Source organism: Leuciscus leuciscus (genome assembly GCF_965113295.1).
Source record: "Leuciscus leuciscus genome assembly, chromosome: 3".
Taxonomy (NCBI): Eukaryota; Metazoa; Chordata; class Actinopteri; order Cypriniformes; family Leuciscidae; genus Leuciscus; species Leuciscus leuciscus.
This window is the reverse complement of record NC_138727.1, coordinates 23,057,511-23,078,183: the sequence shown is the minus strand read 5'-3', so window position 1 is coordinate 23,078,183 and position 20,673 is coordinate 23,057,511. Positions and strand designations below refer to the sequence as shown.

The window sequence follows — 20,673 nt, the reverse complement described above, 5'->3', positions numbered from 1 at the left end:
GTTTGTTTAAAATTAGTCCTGCATTAAAAGGATAAAGAAATATCTAAGGTCTTGTCTTTTTGCATAGCACTTTATGGATATTTTTAAAATAACAAAATATGCATAGAACATATCTTTTAAATGTATTGTTTGCTTTAAATAAAATTAATATTGTATGTTTGGTGATTCAAGCTGAATGAATTTATTAAATTAATGTGCTATATATATTAGATCAATATATATGTTTTCCTTAAAATTTTAATCAACACTAACTTCATTCTCATCAGAATTATACATTTTTCTATAAAATAATACTACCATTAAAAAAAAAAAAAACAGTCATTAGCTCTGATCAACAGGAAGTCAGATATTTTGGTCTGAATGTGGATTTTTGGCAAAATCAGCCTCTGATTTTTTACCCACTCCTCTTAAGTGGTTTATTTAATTCCCACCAAACTTTTTCAAAATGATGAAAATGCATTAACCCTCTGATGGTTTACGGGGTCTTTTTGACCCCAAATGACTTTTGCTCAAATAAAAAAAAAAATTCCCTTTGTCCAAATGGTATGAAACCTTCTACGGCTCTCCACACTTTCTAGATCTACAAAAAAAAAATTAAATTGGAATGATATCTGTTTTTATGTTAGCGTGACAAAAATTGTGACACTCGTGGTCTTTGGGGTCTCTGGAGACCCCGCAATCAAAATGGACAAAATTCATCATCAAAATCAGAAACAACGCAGAACACATCGACAGAAATGGCACAAATAAAGTGGCACACTTCCACCAATGCAAAAAACATCCACAATGCTAAATTATTTTGTTCAGTAAAAAAAAATGCTAAACTTTGACAAAAATATTTTATTTTTGTTATAATTGTGATTTTATAATATTTAGATATGAATCCAACTGAATCCAACTTGTGAAAAGATATCTTTCAGGTAGTCAAATAGCAAATAGCATATAGTGGAGCTCTATGGCCATCTAGTGGTTAAAGTGATTTTTATTTATTTTTTTTACTGCATTTTCCAAAAAAAAGGCATAAATGTTACATTAAACCATTTAAAATGATCCATGTTATCCCCATGAATGAAAGTTAGAAATCTGGGTCTTTTATAAAGTGAATTTTACATCAAATGCTGTTTTTTTGTAAAAAGCTTATTTAAATAAATATTTATTTATTTATTTATAGAAATTTAAAAGATATCATAAATTCTCCAAAAACTGCACAAATGTTGAGTAAAAACATTAACAAACAGAATAAAATTACATTTGTAAAAAAAAAAAAAACTATTATCTTGTTACAAAATTAAATGTTATTGTCTGGGGTCTCTGGAGACCCCAATAAACACGAGTGTAGACATAAATAAAGACCATCAGAGGGTTAAAGAAGCTAAATTGTGAATGGCTATTGAATATCTCAAATTGTTTTGCTATGGCGAGGGATTAAAGTCATGTCAAAAAAGTAAACACTAAAAGCATCATATCTTCTAAAAAATGTATTATACACCATTTATTTCTAGATAAAATTATACAAATATCAGAACTAAACCCATTTTATTCATTTTTTTCAATTCAAGAATTATGTATAAGTTTAAAAACAGTCAGAATGCGCTATTTAGTAAAAAACACACACACACACACACACACACACACACACACACACACACACACACACACACACACACACACACACACACACTCTATATTACTAACAGGGGACTATCGCTCTACACTGGCCAAGAGGGGACTAGAGTTTCTGGTCATTTTGAAGAAACAAAAATGACATACAAAATTTTCTTTTAAGCTCTTTTTCATAATATAACTTCAAATATGCATTTTTTTTGTGTGTGAACAGTGAAGTGAACTGGCAGTGAAGTCTGCCTTCATTATGTAACCCATCAGTTATCAAAAATTAAAAAATAAGATTTTTTTTAGGAAAGACCATTTAAATCTACAACGGGGTAAAAAATACAGACGGCCGTCGGCAACAGTTCAAAAGCAGAGGCGAGAATATCCTCTTATCATTCATAATATTATTTTTCTTATTTAACGCTCTCTCTTCATAGATACATTCTATGCTTGGTTATGCAGTCCCTAACAATTTACTTGTTACTACTATTCTTAATAATTTCTTCTGTACCTCAGTAGCAGTTCCATACCAACAAATAATACAGAATATCATAACACTTTCAATGAAAGCACTATAAAACATCAGAAGCTTTATGTTGTGGACATTACAGCAAAGTTATTGCTTTAAGAAATTCATTCTCTGTTGTGGCCTATTAATTACAACATAATTTCTACTCTTAAAAAAAAAACAATAGACATGTCCTTATTTTTCTGTTTCCTTTGTTTCTAGGATGTTGATGTACAGAGATAGTCAGTGTTTGAAATATTGCTCAATTTAAATGCAACCAAACATATGTCATTCGTTACCATCCAACAGTGGACCTTTCTTGAAGATCTAATTCAAAACTTTTGAGTTGACTTGCTGCATCTGGTCATTTTGAAGAAACAAAAATGAAATACACAATTTTCTTTTAAGGTCTTTTTTCATAATATAACTTCAAATATGCAAAAAAAAAATAAAATAAAAAATAAATAAAATTAAACATGCCAAGATTGAATCTCAACTCTGAACGATCTCTACCTATACAACAAGTGGGGACTCACAATAGCCTGCAATGGAACTTTGTGTGTGTGATATATATATATATATATATATATATATATATATATATATATATATATATATATATATATATATATATATATATATATATATATATATATATATATTGTAACGAATGAATCCTCTGGAGGCAAGATGGAACGGACCCAAATGCAACTTTAATTATAATAAACATAATCAAACATAAAGACTGTAAACTAGTAACTCAAAACAAGAACCTGGACACAGCATAAACACAACTAGAAACATTCAATACTAGACAAAGACACAGGGCAAACATGAGGGCTTAAATACAAGGGAACACAAGCTAAACAAGATAACAAGGGGGCGTGGTAAACTGAAACACCTGGGAAGACTAATCAACATAACGGGGAACAGCTGAACATAGGACAAGACACATGGCAGGATCACATGACAGACAAGAACAAGGAACAAGACACAAAACCCACACCGTGACATAGCCCCTCCCCTATGGGTGGCTCCCGACGCCCATAAAAAACAAACAAAAAACAATAGTTCAGGTGGGCGGTGAAGCGGAGGCGGTCTTGGGGGAGGGATGGGGGGCCAGGTCCATGCAGGGGAATGGGACCAGGGCATAATAATGGCAGACCTGGGTCGTGAAGCGTGGGCGACCGGGGCGGAGCAGGAACTGCAGACGACCCTTCGGGCGACCGGGGCGGAGCAGGAACTGCAGACGACCCTTCGGGCGGCCACGGCGGAGAAGACCCTTCGGGCGGCCACGGCGGAGAAGACCCTTCGGGCGGCCACGGCGGAGAAGACCCTTCGGGCGGCCACGGCGGTGAGGACCCTTCAGGTGGCCACGGCGGAGAAGACCCTTCTCGGGCTCGGTGCTGGGCAGCGATGAGGGCTCGGTGCTGGGCAGATCCAGCGATGAGGGCTCGGTGCTGGGCAGAACCAGCGATGAGGGCTCGGTGCTGGGCAGAACCAGCGGTGAGGGCTTTGTGCTGGGCAGATCCAGCGGTGAGGGCTTTGTGCTGGGCAGGATCAGCGGCGAGGGCTTTGTGCTGGGCAGGACCAGCGGCGAAGAGGGCTCTGATCTGGACGGAACCAGCGGCGAAGAGGGCTCTGAGCTGGACGGAACCAGCGGCGAAGAGGGCTCTGAGCTGGACGGAACCAGCGGCGAAGAGGGCTCTGAGCTGGACGGAACCAGCGGCGAAGAGGGCTCTGAGCTGGACGGGACCAGCGGTGAAGGCTCGGTGCTGGACGGGACCAGCGGCGAAGAGGGCTCTGAGCTGGACGGAACCAGCGGCGAAGGAAGCTCTGGACTGGACGAGACCAGCGGCGAAGGAAGCTCTGGGCTGGACGGAACCAGCGGCGAAGGAAGCTCTGGACTGGACGGAACCATCACAGTCTCAGGCTCGGCGGGCATGACGCTCTCAGTCTCGGCGGGCATGACGCTCACAGTCTCAGGCTCGGCGGGCATGACGCTCACAGTCTCAGGCTCGGCGGGCATGACGCTCACAGTCTCAGGCTCGGCTGGACTGGCGTGAAGTGCAGGCTCGGCTGGACTGGCGTGAAGTGCAGGCTCGGCTGGACTGGCGTGAAGTGCAGGCTCGGCTGGACTGGCGTGAAGTGCAGGCTCGGCTGGACTGGCGTGAAGTGCAGGCTCGGCTGGACTGGCGTGAACAGTCTCTGGATCGGCAGACGTGACGTGAACAGTCTCTGTATCGGCGGGGCAGACGACAGGCTCTGGCTCGGCTGGAGTAGCATCCTTGAAGGCCCCCCTGACAGACATAAGGGCTGGGTCGAACATTTTAGACGACAGATCGGCGCTATTTGACACCAGCTTGCGGGCTCGGGGCCAGATGATCCCAGCGTCTAATCCAGGGCGGTTACGGGGCTCTGGTTTACCAGGCTTGACAGGGCTGACGGGCTGAGTGGGTTTGGCTAGGCTGACATGGTGAACGGACTTGGCAGGGCAAACGGGAAGAGCGGGCTCAGCTTCGCCCACTGTGAAGGGAGACCCACAAAATAGCAAAACAAAATCTATGTATTGAGCCAGAGTCCATCTGGGGTCAACCTCAGGTAGATAAAGACTCACGTCCTGATCCAGTCCCATCCAAAAACAATCTTGGAGTTCCCTGTCGTCCAGCGGGGCCCGGTGGCAACAAGCCACAAACTCACCCACATAGTCCTCTATGGGGCGGCCATCCTGGAAGATGGAGCAGAGTTTAGTTACTGGGTCCATGTTTTGGTCTAGTATTCTGTAACGAATGAATCCTCTGGAGGCAAGATGGAGCGAACCCAAATGCAACTTTAATTATAATAAACATAATCAAACATAAAGACTGTAAACTAGTAACTCAAAACAAGAACCTGGACACAGCATAAACACAACTAGAAACATTCAATACTAGACAAAGACACAGGGCAAACATGAGGGCTTAAATACAAGGGAACACAAGCTAAACAAGATAACAAGGGGGCGTGGTAAACTGAAACACCTGGGAAGACTAATCAACATAACGGGGAACAGCTGAACATAGGACAAGACACATGGCAGGATCACATGACAGACAAGAACAAGGAACAAGACACAAAACCCACACCGTGACATATATATATATATATATATATATATATATATGCCTAGGCACCAGAGATCAGAATATGCATAGTTAAAAAAATTAAGAAAAAGAAAAAAGAATGACGAACATCATCAGTTATCAAAAAATTTAATTGCTTGAGGAAAGACCATTTAAATCTACAACGGGGTAAAAAATACAGACGGCCCGACAGCAACAGTTCAAAAGCAGAGGCGAGAATATCCTCTTATCATTCATAATATTATTTTTCTTATTTAACGATCTCTCTTCATAGATACTTTCTATGCTTGGTTATGCAGTCCCTAAAAATTTACTTGCCATTGTTATGTGCCATTGCACACACACATACATATCTATATTACTAACAGACCAATGTCGCTCTACACTGGCCGAGTGGGGACTCTCTGAACGATGTCTATCTATACAAGTGGGGACTTGGCTGCAATGGAGCTGTGTGTGTGTGTGTGTGTGTGTGTGTGTGTGTGTGTGTGTGTGTGTGTGTGTGTGTGTGTGTGTGTGTGTGTGTGTGTGTGTGTGTGTGTGTGTGTGTGTGTGTGAACAGTGAGGTGAACTGGCAGTGAAGTCTGTCTTCATTATGTATATATAGTATATTATATATTATGCCTTTTATCATTCATAATATTATTTTTCTTATTTAACGCTTATTTTCTCTCTTCATAGATACTTTCTATGCTTGGTTATGCAGTCCCTTTAGGGTTTATAGGATTAATCAAACAGAAATAGCTCTTTAAGGTAATGATTTCAGGTCATATAGTGACCTATATTTAGTATAGCGTAAACCATACTTTATACAGTGAATAATGATTTTATTAATCAAAATGAACTTCGCGTCCCCAGTTGGATGGTAAAGAACGATACGTGTTTGGCTGCTTTGTACATTTCTTGCCATCACAAACACACTGTAAAGATTTTGGAGGTCAATCTCAAAATGTTTTGTCGACTTGCTGCACTGAACACTTTTAGTTGGTTCAGTTGAAATATATGAAGTAGGGATGTTCATTTAACATTTTGTTTTCTGACTGAAAGCTGATGGTTGTTAACCACTCATCATCAGTTAACTGACATGATTTGAAGGTTAGATTAGAATTAAATGGACTTAGAATAGATAATAGTCTGTGACCGATTCAAATACCTCAAAAATTTAGATTTACATGTACAAATAGCAGCATAAACAACAGAACATGAGGATTCACACATCAAGCACCCGCAGTGCTTCTGTGAACACAGTAAACCAGAATAAAACTGTATATATAACTCTATATATAGTAAATAGGCCAACTTAAATGAACAGTTAACAAAACTACAGTGCAATAAATAATACACGCTTTAGGGTCTGTTTACACGACATCATTTTCAACTGAAAACGTTTTGGCCGTTCATTTCAACGAAAATGCCATTTTGGGGGCCTGACAATGCAAGCTTTTGAAAACGAGTTTTTGTGAGCTCATCTAAAGTGAGGACTAGTTATGCCTTGTAAAGCATTTATAAAGGAGATTTAAAGGCTGTTCATATTTCTATGTTCTCTATCGCTGTGTTGTGTTGTGTTTGTTTCCTTTTTCTGTTTAGAAGATAACTGAGTCTTTAAATCTCCTTTATAAATTATTTACAAAGCATAACTAGTCCTCACTTTAGATGAGCTCGCAAAATAGTGAACTGACCACTACTAAATGCTTTATAACTCCCTGAATCTACAACATTTACTCACACTTTCTAAGTGATCTTATTAATCACTGTAAACACCTAAATAACTGATTTGTAAATAATGCTATACTTCATTTAGAAATGATAAATTGATAATTAATAAAGTATGAAAATACAATTATTAAACACATTATAGATATGCTTCTAACTCAATAATACAGCGTTTAAAGGTGTATTTATAAACTGCTTATTAATGTCTGCTTTATGAATTATGATTTATCTGTTTACCAATGCTTAACTAATGATTAATAGGATGCAGTTATTATAAAGGGTTACCATATATATTATATTATATTATATTTCTCATAATATAACTTCAAATTTGCATTTTTTTTTTAATAAAAAAAAGCATGCCAAGAGGGGATCTGCAACTAAATGTCATAATTATAATGTAATTATTATTATATTAAGATATTAATAATGCGACTGATAGTATTGGCTGCCTATTAATTAAAACATAATTTCTACTCTTAAAAAAAAAATCAATAGACATGTCCTTATTTTTCTGTTTCCTTTGTTTCTAGGATGTTGATGTACAGAGAAAGTCAGTGTTTGAAATATTGCTCAATTTAAATGCAACCAAACATATGTCGGTCGTTACCATCCAACAGTGGACCTTTCTTTAAGATCTAATTCAAAACTTTTGAGTTGACTTGCTGCATCTGGTCATTTTGAAGAAACAAAAATGAAATACACAATTTTCTTTTAATGTCCTTTTTCATAATATAACTTCAAATATGCAAAAATAAATAAATAATTAAACATGCCAAGATGGAATCTCAACTCTGAACGATCTCTACCTATACAACAGTGGACTCACAATAGCCTGCAATGGAACTGTGTGTGTGTGTGTGTGTGTGAACAGTCTGTCTTTATTTTGTAACTATAAGTTATATATATTTATATATAGGCCTTCATAGATACTTTCTATGCTTGGTTATGCAGTCCCTAACAATTTACTTGCCATTGTTATGTGCCATTGCACTCACACATACATATCTATATTATTAACAGACCAATGTCGCTCTACACTGGCCGAATGGGGTCTCTCTGAACGATGTCTATCTATACAAGTGGGCACTTGGCTGCAATGGAGCTGTGTGTGTGTGTGTGTGTGTGTGTGTGTGTGTGTGTGTGTGTGTGTGTGTGTGTGTGTGTGTGTGTGTGTGTGTGTGTGTGTGTGTGTGTGAACAGTGAAGTGAACTGGCAGTGAAGTCTGTCTTCATTATGTATATATATAGTATTGTAAGGCCCGCTATATTTGGCCCAATCTCCGGTTCGCCAATACACGGGGAAGGTTGTCACGCGTTCTGTCCTAACTCATGCAAAGTATTGGTTGGTTAAATGTGCAATACATTAATCATATGTATTTTGTAACGTTTTCTCATACTCTTTGTTTGGGGGTTTTTTTCTTTAATGCTGGGGTGCCAGACAGGATTTCTGTCATTAATTTAGTTCAGTTTACGAAAACGTACAAAGGTCTTGTGCAGTCTGGTTACTCTTTCACAAAACCCCTCACTTATTGAGAAAATAATTAGCATCAGTAATCAATGCTTAATCACAATAAAAATCACTCTTAAATAGACCACTACTACATTCAATATGACAGACAACTAGAATTCATTCAAATATGTATATTCACAAATATCAACACAGTTTCAAGGGTCTCAACAATAACTGTTTGGTTTGAGTAGAAAAAAGAAAAACAAAAATTAGTTCAGAAATTGTCCCGCCACAAAGGCTACAAAAAAGAAACAAAATTAGCTCAAGCCACAAGATCAGCAGTAATTCCAACAGTTTAGTTCATATAGTACACATAGTCAGTAAGGGAAAAAAATATATAAATACATTTCCCCGATCAAAAAACAGTCAAAAAGTCAAAAGTCAAGTCACGTGAAAACAGTCATCCAGAACTGGCCTAGTGTACTCACGACTCCTTTATCCTTTAATAGTCTGGTCCACGTTTTTCTGGAACTTCCCAGACATGAGTATACAGGCTGGAGGCTCCCAATCCGTCAATTCCGCCCAGATTTTAGAACGGTTCACTCGTACTGTTAACCCTGCAGCGTCTCAACGACCATCCGCTAGTCACACAATGACGAGGATACAATGCTTTCCTTTTAAAGATCCAGAGCGCGATCGATTAGAACGCAGACGATACACTTTTGCCACGGATAAAACAATAAATCGCGGGAGTCTTCGAGCGGAGCTCCGCGAGGTACACTCACTGGCTTGGCTTCCGACAGCTGCCTACAACTTCCTTGAGCGACGCACGTCATCCAGATAAAGGTAACTGGGCTCGACCCAAAACGTCACCATCTTCGTCGCTATCTTATGACAACTGCAGATTCACATACTATATACTGTACATTGTTTTGATTTTTATGGATAATGAACTCGGATTATATTACAGATGAAAGATGACTGATAAATCTAAAACATTTGATTGCTTATTTATGACGACATCGTCACAATTTACTCGTTAATTCATCTGACTCCATAAATGAAAGGTTTTAATAATATCTGTGCCTCACTAAAAGTGAACAAATGTTTGACTATTCCTTTAACCATTAAATGAACAATGTCAAAATCAGTTATAATAATCATATGTAACAATTTAATATTTCAGATATCAGAGATCAATTCCACAATCAATTCAAATATCTAAAACATGGTTATACATTGGTTACATCAAATAGTCTTACCCAGCTTGACCTGAGAGAGAGAGAGAGAGAGAGAGAAAGAGAGAGGAGAGAGAGAGAGAGAGAGAGAGAGAGAGAGAGAGAGAGAGAGACAGCAACTCCCTATTCCATTCGTGACCAGCCAAGAAGAAGCGCCAGAGAGAGCCAGAACACCTTCCTTTATCCTCTGACCAGGTGAGAAGGGGGATGGGGTGAGACCACCCTCAAATGGCTTCTATCCCACAGAAGGGGGGTTGCCTTATCTGGCATTATCTCTAAACCAGTTTCCTATGAACTTCTATAAACCTTATTTCCTTTTATTTTATCTATCTGGATATGAGATATCTGCACCACTCACTTTGAGACATTTCAAATGACACCAAAAGCATAACAGTCAATGATAAACATTCGCATTAAACCATGCTCTTGTGTGGGTTCTTTGTTGTTAGTCCATGTGCTTCTGTGAGTTCAAATGTTAATTAGCCAGCCGGGCCCTTTTGTCCCATAAATCAGGCCTCAACCAGTATTTTCAGTCTTACAGTTTCCCTCCTTGATCCCGTGGGTCACATTCCGATGAACACTTACGGGGTCACAGTAAGACGTTTGTTATAATCCTTGAAGATGTAGCACAAAAATTGTCATTGCAATGTTGGCATCTGTAGAAGCTCAGTGGGCGGTGTTCACCTGCAGAGCTTCAGCTTGAGTCCAGCAGGTGGATGAATGCGTTTAGGTTCTCTTCCTGTAATCCTGTGACGTGAGCAAAGTTCATAGAGTCAATCTGGACCTTTTGTGACTTGTTCAGTTGACGTGTCATTCCTTCATGGAGAAACTTCCGCTTCCCTGGCACCTTCTCCACGATGATGATCTGACCCTTCTTGACCAATCCTGTCACCTCCAGCGGTACGGTTGTCTGGGCAGACCTCAGTGGATGAAGGGCTTCTCCTTTGGTCCACACTGCTTTGTGTGCGACACCTGAAAAGCATCTTAAATGTCCGCTTCACGATTGAGCACATATGAACTTACAGTCGTAAGGAAATGCATAGGAACGCATAATGCAATAAGGAAAAATCATGTCTCGTTCAATGTAAAATACCATGTTCATGTCAGCAATTGTGAGTGGTACGTTTGGTCTCATTAATTACCTGATTTTTAATTACCACGTCAATAGTACTCCTATAGAGGGTCAAGGAAGGACAAAGGAAGATCTTACAAGCTCTTACCCTGTTTCTAGAAACATTTAAATAAATGGCATTCTAACAAAACAACCAGTGCTATTTTGGTGTAACCAAACATAGAGATTCAATTGAATTGATGTCCAAATACATTGTTGCAAGTAAAATGGACAATATACAAATATGCAGATAAGTTTCAGAAATGTTTTTCTGAATTACTCAAAGGAAAAAATGCAGAAATCAAAATAAGTTTCAGAAAATTAAAATCAAAATAAGTTTCAGAAATGTTTTTCTGAATTACTCAAAGGAAAAAAATGCAGAAATCAAAATAAGTTTCAGAAATGCAGCAAGAGGTCGGTGTAAACCAATCAATGGTTTTGTGTGAGAAATTTTTTTTTTAGAATGTCAGAGTGTGTTTTTGTCTGTGAGAGTGTGTGTGTGTGTGTGTGTGTGTGTGTGTGTGTGTGTGTGTGTGTGTGTGTGTGTGTGTGTGTGTGTGTGTGTGTGTCTGTGAGAGAGTGTGTTTGAGAGTGTGTGTATTGATCTGGCTAAGTCACAGTCGATGACAGATTTGAATTGTAAAAATGTTTTACTTGATTGAATTGGTCTCACTTCAGATTTATCCATTTTAATTATGTTTCTGTTATTAGTGGTAAGTTGAGAAATCAGGGGCCCTCTGATCTTCCAACTCCCACCAACAATCATAGAGTTTGAAATTTAATGGCAGGTCTGCCTTAGAATTTGTCTTGATTTGTGACTGTAGCCATTCAGTTGTTCATGTGTGTTACATTAGTTAGCAGTTTGTTGTGAATAGCGTATGCTATTCTCTGTGTCTCTGTTAGACCATGATCATGAGATCAGCTCCACCCTGTGTGTGTGAAGCTATCTGGATCTGTTAGTGTGAAGATGACACATCTTCATCTGATGTGTAGTGTTCACCCTGGATAGACTCTATCTACCCCAGGTGATGATGCTGTGAGGGTATAGTGATGGAGGGGTGTGTTCAGTGTTCATGTCTAGGAGATGGGTGGAATCTAATCTATAACAATTGTGTTGCAAATTTCGATCCAGTTCTAAACTGGGAGGCCATATTTATGCAGTAATGTAATAGTGTGACGTGTGAAAAGGCCTTTTATAATGTCTTTTCACCCATCTCCCGAGTCTCAGGTTATGTTCGAACAATTCCGCTGTCCTGGATTTGCTGCAGGTGGGCTCCACCATTTTGCAGAAGTAGCCTAAGCCTGAGACAGAAAACAGAGGAGAGCGAACCACAGATAATTCCAATATTTCAAAAGCATTAAATTCAGACGTGTAGAATTCTTTTACTTGTTGGCAATTTTAATTCCAGATGTCACATGAAACCGAGTTTCATTGACCACGTCTGAATTGTTGCTGTTGTCTCAGTGTGTTGTGACACCTGAAGCTGCTTTTTCAGTTCAGCCTTCAGTCTGCTGCATGTGCAATGCATTCACACATTTTAATTTGTGCAGATATTTTTTGACCTGCAAAAAACTGTGGTACTTCTGTCTGCTGTTTAGCATTTCACACCCTCCTCGTAAATTTACTTATCTTATCAGATTCAATTCAGTTGGTGCACCCCAGTCAGGGATTATTTAGCGTGCTATTACCTGTGCCACACTCCTAGCCGTGTTTTCTAACGGTGAAAAATAAAGGCATACTCCGCCCCTTTTTGGCACTGGGTAGCACACAAATGAAATTCTGTTTCAGAAATTCAATTTTAATGATGAAAGTCACACTTCTCCAATTATTGTCCTGCTCGGCGAGTGTAATATAATGTTTATTATAATTCAAGTTATAATATAATTATATTCTTTAACATTACAAGTCAAATTATATTGTTTTCGGTCTCTGGAACAACTTAACACATGGTCAAATCTCTACTTGTTCTCATGTCAATACATTTGAATATTAAAAGGCCTTTTGGCTCAGGGCTGATAAGATGTACATTCGCTGTTTTTCTTTTTCCCTTTGCTAGGTTTCAAATACCTTTTCTTCTCATTTAGTCTTTTTAAATGGCCATTATAATGTTTGATTCTTCTATTTACTCTTACTTTATATTTTTCCGTTTATAGATAAGGAAACTATATCGCTTTGCAGTCCTTCCCAAGGATGCACGACACAAGTGGTCAGCCCCGAAGATCAGAAGCTGAGGCAGTTGGCTAAATATCTAGGGATTTTGCCGTACACGCGCAACAACCAAAAATATATACAATAGCCCCCTTGGATGCCCTTCAGGAACTTAATTCAACCGTTTTCCAAAACTATTAAATTAGAACAGAAGTCATCGGAAGCGTCCAAGCTAGGTTAATCAACCAGCGTAAAGCTGATCCTAGTCGGACTAACCCATCCTCTCATCCAAGTCGCCCGCACACTTCCTGATATCAGCTATTAGCCGTCCCGTCGCCAATCTCTGACACAATCTTGTGGAAACATACGAATCCGTTAATCTATTTTGGATAAAACAAATCTCAGAGTAATTCAGAATACATTCAAACATAAAAATATTTAGTTCTCTGAAGCCTTAAATATGAGATGTGTTCACTGTTTCTGATTTTCAAATTCATTGTGAATCACATTATAGCCATCGAATTCAGCACAGACACACACGTTTACTTCAGTTTACACAGGACACATGGCCTAGAATACAACATCTACAACCCTTTTACCTAAGTGTTCCAAATACACCCACAGCAAAACAATAGAATACAACATCTATATCACCTTTGCCTAAGTGTTTCAACTACACTTACAGTAAAGTAATCCTGTGTTTAAAGAATAAACTTTAAATTAGCCTATGTGCATGTTGGTAGCACAAACAACCAAATTGTGTTCTATGTGCACGATGTGTAGTGCACAATTTCAAATTTGAAAATGCAGAATTTAGATGTTAAACTATTAAGCTATTTGCTATTGGACTGCTACCCGACTAGCAAATGACGCTAAAAGCTGAAGGCCTTGAGCATCCAAAGTTGTTAGGTCAGTAAGAGTTTTAGATGCATTTGAGCTTTGGTTACTTGCAGAGTGCTGGTTTTTGTCATTAGATTGTGATTGTCTGCATTTTATGAAATAGGGTGGAGGTCTGCCTCTGCCCAGTGACCAACACTTTTCCTCTGTATGGCCTGTTTTGTGACAGGAATTACAGAATCTTTTCAGTTTGCCACAGTGTGGCTTTCTGAATTCTCCTGCAGATGGAGGATCTTCATGACATTCTAACACAGCTACCTCATCATGCATTTGTTTCCGTGACTCAATTCTTGTTGCCCAGTTAACTATACCTTCGAATGTGTTTTGTGCTGGAGAAGCACCACACATGAGTGATTGCTGTACACGCGGCCCTGCATTTGTAAGCAGGAATTCAAGGAGAATTACATTGTTGTGGTTAACACCCTCAATTCCAGAATACTCCTCAAAAAATTCAAACATATTTTCTGCATATGTCTCAAACGATTCTTCAGTACTCTGTTTCCGATTGAAAATCAATTCCCATCCAACAGGACCACGCAGCTCGCGAAGGCATTGTTTTAGTCTATTCAAGATTTCGCTCTCAGGCTCATTTTGATGCATTGACTGCACAATGGTGCCTGTCATCAAAACCTGTGGTATCTTATATCCCACATGGAAAGAATCTATATGAGGATATATGCGCATATATGAAACCTATATGCAGTTTATATGCAGTTTATATGCTGCATATATACAGCATATATGCACATATATGATAATATATATGCTGCATATATGCGTATATATGCCACATATAGGCATAATTGAGGTGCATATATGTGCATATACAGGCCATATAGGTCTCCTGTATTGCTTCTTTATATATACATATAAGCCCTATATGTACATACAAGATATGTCTCCTATAGCTCATGGCAGGATGGTCATTTTGTAGCTCATATCTCACTTTGGAAACTGTCATACATGATGCCTAGCTCAGATAGGCACATCTATCAATTCGAAGCTCACGGAGCTGAGATCAAAAAGATCAAAATAAATTTTTTTTTTTAAATTCTGTTCAGTTTTTTGTCTTATTTTTGTTCTTGTACTATTTGATTGTTCTTAAGTAAATAAATAATGTAAATTTCTACATTTTGGGGTTTTATTTATGTTGCCTACACTGTAAAAAAAAGTGTACTTTTACAGGTAATGGTCTGTATTTTTTTAACAGAATTTTACCGTTTTGTCATTATAGTGAATGCCTGTTATTTTACAGATATTTGCTGTAATTTAAAGGTCCACTATTAAATTTACAGGTAATTGCTTGTATTTTGGTTTTACATCAATTTACGTTTTTTAAGGAACTTGTCTGTATTTTTACAAAGTAATATTTTACAGATTTTTTTCTGTGAAATTAGAAAACAAAGAAAAGAAGGTATAACTGCAGAAATCTGCATCTATTCAATATGTTGTCCTTACAGATTATTAAGCATGTGGGGGTTAAAGTGAGGTTTTTTTTAAGGTTAAATAATAGTATTTGTACATACAGCCGACCCTACATAGGCTACAGTAGACCTGTATTGAATTGTTTTTAGGCTATAGTCTTTTAATCTTGTCTTGCAAATAGATGCTCATTTTGATCATTATTTCATTGTCTTATTCTCCCATAATTTCATGTATATTTTATTAATATTTTTCTAAATCTCCGTTGCTGCACATTCAGGGCTTTGTGTGTGTGTGTGTGTGTGTGTGTGTGTGTGTGTGCGCGCGCGCGCACGCGATGACGCAGATTCAAATTCGCCGCCATTACGTTTCCGCTGTTTATTCCCGCCCACAACGGTCAGCTGATCAGTCGACTTTGGATCTGTATCAAGTGCAAGTGGGAGATTTGAATTCAGTCTACTCTCCTGAAGTGGATTGTGAGATTAACAGGGGTTCAATATGACACCTCATAATTCAAAGCAATCGTGTTCGTCGAGAGCAGCCGTGAGCAGGAGCCCTAGCTGTTGTCAGTTTGGATTCTTCGGAAATAACACCCTTTTCAGTGAGCCTGGTTCGTCACAGCGGACATCATGCCAACCGATCACCGGCTGAGGTAAGAGTCTGCATGTGAACGATATTTTATATTACATTTGTGTTAAGTTTACGTTACAGTTTTCAAGCTAACATTAGCATTTTAAATGATGAGCTGGAGGCAAAACACTGAAAATGTAGCATGCATCTTTACATTTTCCATCTGTTTTAAGAAAGATCAGTTGAACCCACACCTCAAAAAATACCTAAAACAAGCTTTCGTAGACTTGTTATACATAAAGTCCGTTTAATTGTGTATAAAATCTTTGTTAATACGCGATAGTATCTGTCAGTAAATCAATCTCTTAAATGGCGGGACATTTTTAAACACTGTCTGGAAGCTGAAAACTCTTCTCTTAAAAAATAGTAACCACGTTTTTGGCGGATTTTTATTACCATTTTTAATAACCACAGTTATACTGCAAATAGGCCTAACGTTACCAAGGTTTTTTTTTTTTTTGGTTAAACCATAGTTAATTTTCATAAGGGTTAATGTGGTTATCAAGACCGTTAAGAAAACGAATTCAGCAAATACTGTACTGTTGATGATACAGGAAAACACATGAGGCTAGAATATGAACACCACATGATAAATTCCATATTCTGGCTGCATGCTTGCCAACACGTCAGTTGAGGTTTTGCATTGTCCCAGTGGAACATATTCTGACATATGCAAATCTAATACTGAGTTGTAAAAAAAAAAATATATATATATATATTTGTGATTTCAGGTCAAGTGGAAAGCAGAATGATCATGGCAAACAAGGTATGGGAAGAAGTAATTTAAAATATTGTAATGGCCGAGTCTTCTGATTCCATATGATTGCACTAAAAGTGGCAGAAAATTTAATTTGTTTTATACTATATTTTCCCATGTGAATATTCATTTGATCCTTGTGAGGCCACTGGAGCTGCACAAGGTTTGGTTTTGCTTCAGTAAGACCATGATTGTGTTAGATTCCACCCATCTATTATTATTATTTTTTTGTATTGTAACTAGGCTTTGTCATTTAGAAACATGGGTTTTCCTATCACTTATAATGACATATATCTCTACCTTTAATTCCAGCCAGAGGATCTGACGGTTGCTGCTCGCATCTCAGCCTACCTGATGGAACATTCTTGCTGGATGAATGACCTTCACCTTCAATTCAACCTTGCCAAGACAAAACTGCTTATGGTTTCACTTTCAGCCAAACCATGCGATCCTGCTGATTTGCCTTATACAACACCAGAAAGATCCGGCCCTTCCTGTCGGAGTCACACAACTCCTTGTCTAAGCTCTTGTTCTATCCAGACTGGACTATTGTAATGCTCTCCTGGCAGGCCTTCCAGCATCAGTCAAACCTCTGCAACTGATCCAGATGCTGCAGCAAGACCTAAACTCACTGCTTCAGATCTATGTGTCTCCAGAAGCTTGTGTTCTGCAAGTGAACGGCGCCTTGTGGTGCCATCATCCCAAAGAGACACAAAACCACTTTCACTGACCTTTACCTGGACTGGTCCCTGCTGGTGGGATGACCTGCCCAACTTAACACATTTTCAAGAAACTGCTAAAGATCCATCTTTTCATAAACACTTGACCCAATAATACTAAATCTTTGTTTTAATAATAAATAAATAAACTTGTATACTGTGCTACACTAACTGGGACTTGTCACTGCACTTGTTGCTTCTATTGTTCTCTTAATTTTTTAGTCACTTTGGATAAAATGTAATTGTAAATGTGTAAAATAAGTTATATTAGAGTATAAAGGCATACAGCAATTGCCTTTTAATGTAGATATTTTTACATGTTCTAAATTATATACTAAGATTGTATTTCCTATCATTCACATATCTTGATGTTCAGTGTTTGTTTAATGAGTAATACTGTAAATGTGCAGGTATTTTGTACTTATACGTTTAATTAATTTAACAGAAATTGACTGTACATTTGCTATTATTAAGTACTTAATTAGAGATTGGTCAAAGTTGTGAAATTGGAAATGCCTTAACTGTAAATATACAAACTTTGTATTTGAATTTATGTATTTAATGCATTTTTATACATAACTTCATAGTTATTATACACAGGAAAAACGATATATTAAAAGATAATTACTGTAGATAGACAGCATTATTATAAAATAACTTTATAAAACCCTAAATTTACAGTTTAACTTGAAAGTTAAATGTTTTTTTTTAAATGTAATTTGACATCATTTATCCATTTTTCCACGGTTTAATAAGCCATTATCAACAGTAATGTACTGTAATTTAATAAATTTTGACTGTAAAGTCAATTCTGTATTTTCACTGTTTTTGCCTGTAATTTTGTGAAATGGTTATTTGCTGTAATTTAACGGAATCCGTCTGGAAACTTTGCTGCCAGAGATTTACCGTTTGTATACGGGATTTTTTTTTTTTTTACAGTGTAGGCCTAGTAGCTATGGATTTTAATAATTTTACTAATATATAGTAGGTAAACATATAGGTGCATATATGTGAACATATAGGTGCATATATATGTGAACATATAGGTGAGCATATATAGGTGAACATGTAGGTGCATATATGTGCATATATGTACATATAATATAGGAAAACGGCCAATTTTATATATGTCACATATATTAAAAACATATATTAAAACATATATGTTTATATAGGTTCTTTCCATGTGGGATATAGTTCAGAACATCTGGAATTGAGCTGATAACAATTTGCCAAATATCTTTTGGTTCGAGCTGAAATGCATGTTTTAGACTAACAATGTGTCTCCACCATGGTTCGAATGGCCCTTTCAAAGGGAATGGTCTGATCTCTGCTTTAAACAAGCTACATTCAGTTACTGTTAAAGGACGCCGAATGGTTGATTCTGTGCCGTTTGGGTGCCGTATCACCTTAAGGGCAGAAACAGGCACTCTTTTCATAACTTTATCACATGCTTCATCTGCCTGTAAAGATACAAGATTATTAGAGCAGGCTGCCTCATCTAAGAAGTGTACATTTTTAGCCCAATCACTGTTAAGCTTGTTGGGAGACTTGCTTTTAGCATTTAGCTTAGCCTTAAGATCTGCAATGGTGTCTTTGTGATTTTTACACTTTTTAGTCAGGGCTAACAGCTCAGCTAGTAATTTATCTAGCTGTGTTTGAAGATCTTGAATCTTTTCCTCAGACTTTTGTGCCTCTGCATTTTTAGAATGCACTTCTTCACATTTAGCATCCATAAGCGAAGATAGAAATTTTGTTAACTCATTTAGCCGTTTATAACTTATGAAGTTTAAAGCCTCAATTATTTCACCATGATTGATTTCTTCTGTTTACTACCCACTGTTTTCCACCAAGTGAAAATTTCATTGTCAATAACATCCATGTTAAGACCTTTTCTACTGAGTTTGTACAGTGTAGGCTCAACCTTTTCGGCCCATAATGTAAACAGGACATGATCAATACACATGATTTCACAATAATGGGCTTACAGTTAATTTTCCCAGATTTTTGACTAGATAGTCTTCTTTCTAAAAAAGATCTATCTCCATCCCAGCATATCAAATACTTTAGGGGTTTACTTCTCAGAGGAACTTAAATAAGCCAAATTAAATTGAATTACTTAATTTAATTCCATCTGTGTCAAAGTTTAAGATTTTAATGGAATATAGAGTTTGTCAAGATTAGTTTAGGTTTAGTGTAGGATATTAATGTTTTCAATGTGGCTTTTGGGCCTACCAGTCAGCCAGTGAGACAAAACATGGTTTAAGCGTTTGGACGCAGCATGGCTTTAGCCTTTAACATTAGCCTTGGGCACAGCATGGCTTAGCATTGACAATAGCACTTAGCATTAGCCTTGATATTTGAGTTTTAGCTTGTAAATCATATCATCCTGTTTTCTTGACGGCTTTCTTTTCATAAACAATGCATCGATCTGCCTTTTTATTTATAAAATCACGTGTTTTCCGATCTTTTACAAACTTAGATTTTTCTTTCTCTGTTTTCTGTTAGTTTGCTCATTCTCTTCGAGTGTTGCTGGTTTCAACAATGGCCGGAAAACATGCGCCTGATTTTAAAACTTTTAGGCTTTACTTTTTTAGCTCTTCATCGATTATTCATTATTTGGAAGATGCTATACTTTATGTTTGGTTTCTTGTTGCTTAGGCAAAACAAGGAGATCTTTAAAATCTAATGCACAAGGGTTTTTCATTCTTCATCTAGCTAAGTTACCGCATCACGTTCTAAACAAAGGGCTTTAATTCCGACCCGTAAACAATGCAAACATTTCTTCAACACTTCTATAAAGGGCAGAAAAAGTTTACTTACCATCGCGGCGGAAGAAAGAGAAGATGTTCAAACCTCTTGTTGATTTTAAAATCCCAAATACTTGCTGAAAAGGACATTTCTCGTGAAACTGTTTTGATCTGTTTTGAGATCACTTCCGAGGTCACCATTTTGTAAGGCCCGCTATATTTGGCCCAATCTCCGGTTCGCCAATACACGGGGAAGGTTGTCACGCGTTCTGTCCTCACTCATGCAAAGTATTGGTTGGTTAAATTTGCAATACATTAATCATATGTATTTACTCGTTAATTCATCTGACTCCATAAATGAAAGGTTTTAATAATATCTGTGCCTCACTAAAAGTGAACAAATGTTTGACTATTCCTTTAACCATTAAATGAACAATGTCAAAATCAGTTATAATAATCATATGTAACAATTTAATATTTCAGATATCAGAGATCAATTCCACAATCAATTCAAATATCTAAAACATGGTTATACATTGGTTACATCAAATAGTCTTACCCAGCTTGACCTGAGAGAGAGAGAGAGAGAGAGAG

General features: G+C 37.6%; 1 long non-coding RNA gene across 1 annotated transcript; it reads left to right on the top strand.

Annotated features, from left to right (window-relative positions):
* Nucleotides 1–15,629: 15,629 nt before the first annotated feature.
* On the top strand, nucleotides 15,630–17,840 carry LOC309495302. Its single transcript, XR_014204603.1, has 3 exons — nucleotides 15,630–15,875; nucleotides 16,585–16,619; nucleotides 16,923–17,840. It is a non-coding gene; the product is annotated as an uncharacterized lncRNA (long non-coding RNA).
* Nucleotides 17,841–20,673: the final 2,833 nt, after the last annotated feature.